A 2,640-nucleotide genomic window follows, 5' to 3' on the forward strand; every position below is an offset into this window, starting at 1 on the left:
CGTTCAGTCACCAATTAAAAAAAAATCGTAGAAATTAAAAACCAAAAAATCGCGCGTGAAAGTTTTCATTTTTCACCCAAGCGCTCATATATCTGCTAGACGCTCGGTCACTATTTCTCTTCTAGCTTCGATAATCGAAGCTAAAATCGAATTCGAATTCCCATCTAAAACTTTGGGGACATAATCTTAGATAATTTTTAAAGAGATTTTAGCAAAAAAAAAATCGACTGTTTGCAACTTCTAAAGTAGACTACCCCATTACTAAAGATTTCGTATCAGAATTTATTGATTATAAAAAATCGTCAATTTTATCAAACGGAAAGTGATAAATATAAAAGTAAAATTGAGAAAAATTAAAGTTGGAATAACTTATTAACGAAATACAAAGAAATAGATAAAATTGCTACATGAGAAATAAATTCCAAGAAATGTTCCGCTTGCCTGTGGCTCATGTTGACTGTTTGAAGAACGAACGCAAAATGGATATGGATGTCGTGTATGGGCGAAACGATTTCACACAGATCAAACGCACATGTGTGTCGTGTATGGGCCCCATTAGTCAAATATTTTTAATCTTATGCACCATGCTGTCACCTCTAACAACAATTCTTTTTTCTGGATAACTATAATTGCCTGTCCAAATGCTACGTTATTTTAACAATTTTTTACGAAACTATTTCTAAATAAACATTTCGCATTCGGCTTTGTTAATGCTAACAAATACAAAGTATTTTTAGTCAAAATCTATTGCCAATCGAGTTGATTCGTAAGTTTAATTTGGTTTTATATTCGCATTTATATAATTTTTCAGTATCAAGTTATACTCGAAACGGAGTGCATTAGTTTACTACGGAATTTGTAACAAATGGCGATCATAACAAGTATATATAGTAGATAATTGATCATCGTGACGATCTGAGTCTGCCCGGCAGAATATTTAATTTAAGATATCGACCAGACATTTTCCATACGACCATTGGGGTTGTCTTTAGTATCGCGCCGGTTAATTTTGGCTCACCGTACCTAAACGAGAGAACCAAATTGAAAATTTTTAACACGCATGTATGTTTAAATTATTGAACTTTATTTTAAAACATATTTTATAAAAATCGGTTCACAAATATTTCCACAATTTCACTTTAAAAAATGCTATTTTTTGCAAATTTCTAAATATATGCTAGTGTATTTTCATCTGTTGTGCATTGTACCAAACCAATTATGGATACATTTTCACGCACATATATTACTTATGAATTATGAAAACCATTAGTAATGTTTTTAATTACTTTTGATCGTTAATTTTTTTGTAAATCTTAAATACAACACACCTTTTTCTGCATTGAGTTCAATAATGCGAAAAACCAAAATGACTGCCTAATTTGAACTGTCAAATTACCGAGAAGGCACGAACAAAAGGGAGTAGATTAAACCCACTTAGCAAGAAATGTATGAAGTGAACACGAAAAGGTGTTCATTGCTAAAATAACTATAGATGGCGTAGCCGGTGTTGGACCGGCCAGGGTTATTTTTTTTTTTTTTTGCGCGGCCGAAGGCCGCCAATGCAGAAAGGAATGAAAAGCTAAAATACTGTGAAGGAAATCCCGGTGAAGCATTATTTTACAAATTTAAATATAAAACAAATTAAGGCCTTACATTTCTTAACGACTACATTTTGGTTTTCTTTATTTTGATTCCTTGTCCATACAAAAATGTTGCCTGGGTTGCATTGGTTTCAGTTTGTATGGAAAAATGAGCAAAAACACTGATTTTCGGTAATTTTCAAAGGGCTATTTAAAGGGTTTATTAAAAAGTTCGATCCTTCCTCTTTCCAATAAGGGGTCGGGAGGGAGGGTAGGCCAACCCTGTTTTTTTTTTCCATAAACGATACTTAACCGGCGCGATACTAAACAATCCCCTACCATTGTTTATTGCCATCAGAATTGGCACGTTTCCGATTACTTTATTGGAGGAGTAACAAAAACGAGTCCGTATAAATGGGGTATATGGGGATAGGCGAGCTTTCCCAGAGGTGGAATATTTGTAAAAATAACATATTGTAACTAACTGTTTAAGGCACAATTCCGATTTCCTTGGCGCTTCGATCTGAAGGTACCGTTGGAAAGAGGAGAGGATAGGTACCGCAAACGCTTAGTTTAGGAGATATCGACCTTAAAGTTCAAAAATTCGCAAAATTCGTCTATTTCACAAAATTACACTTTAAACTTGTAAATAACTCCATATCTTACACTTTCAGCAGGTTTTTTACCTAAAAAGTTTGCATTTTAAAAATCCCCATTTGTTTACCAAAAATTACGACGAAATGGAGCGCTGCCATGTGATGATAAGGCAATTCGCTAAAATTCCTCTTTTTCGCAAAAATTCCTCTATTCATGCATATGGATATTTTCTTTTTTAAATTTATTAAGCAAATAAGTAATATATGTATTAGTAATATTATATAATAATATTACGTAATAAAGAGTAAAGTATATTAGTACAGTACGAAAATTCAAATTTTATTTCAATATGAGTGCATGGTAACCAACAAATATAACCACTTTATATCCGAAACTCATATTTTAAATATAAAAATTGATGTATCGTCACCTAAAATATTTTTATTTTTTTTTTTATTTTTTT

At 32.2% G+C, this 2,640-nt stretch overlaps 1 protein-coding gene across 3 annotated transcripts in view; it reads left to right on the forward strand.

Annotated features, from left to right (window-relative positions):
• The first annotated feature begins 455 nt into the window (after window positions 1-455).
• The window catches only part of LOC108968199 (CCR4-NOT transcription complex subunit 11-like), a 34,205-nt gene continuing 32,020 nt past the window's right edge, over window positions 456-2,640 (forward strand). The window contains exon 1 of one of the 3 annotated variants that reach the window (XM_018932064.1): window positions 456-766. The gene's annotated coding sequence lies outside the window, so the exon portion shown is untranslated. The other 2 variants (XM_018932083.1, XM_018932073.1) reach the window with 2 other exon arrangements.

This window comes from Bactrocera latifrons, unplaced genomic scaffold, assembly GCF_001853355.1.
Source record: "Bactrocera latifrons isolate USDA-ARS-PBARC rearing strain unplaced genomic scaffold, ASM185335v1 scaffold_1026, whole genome shotgun sequence".
In the NCBI taxonomy this organism is placed as follows: domain Eukaryota; kingdom Metazoa; phylum Arthropoda; class Insecta; order Diptera; family Tephritidae; genus Bactrocera; species Bactrocera latifrons.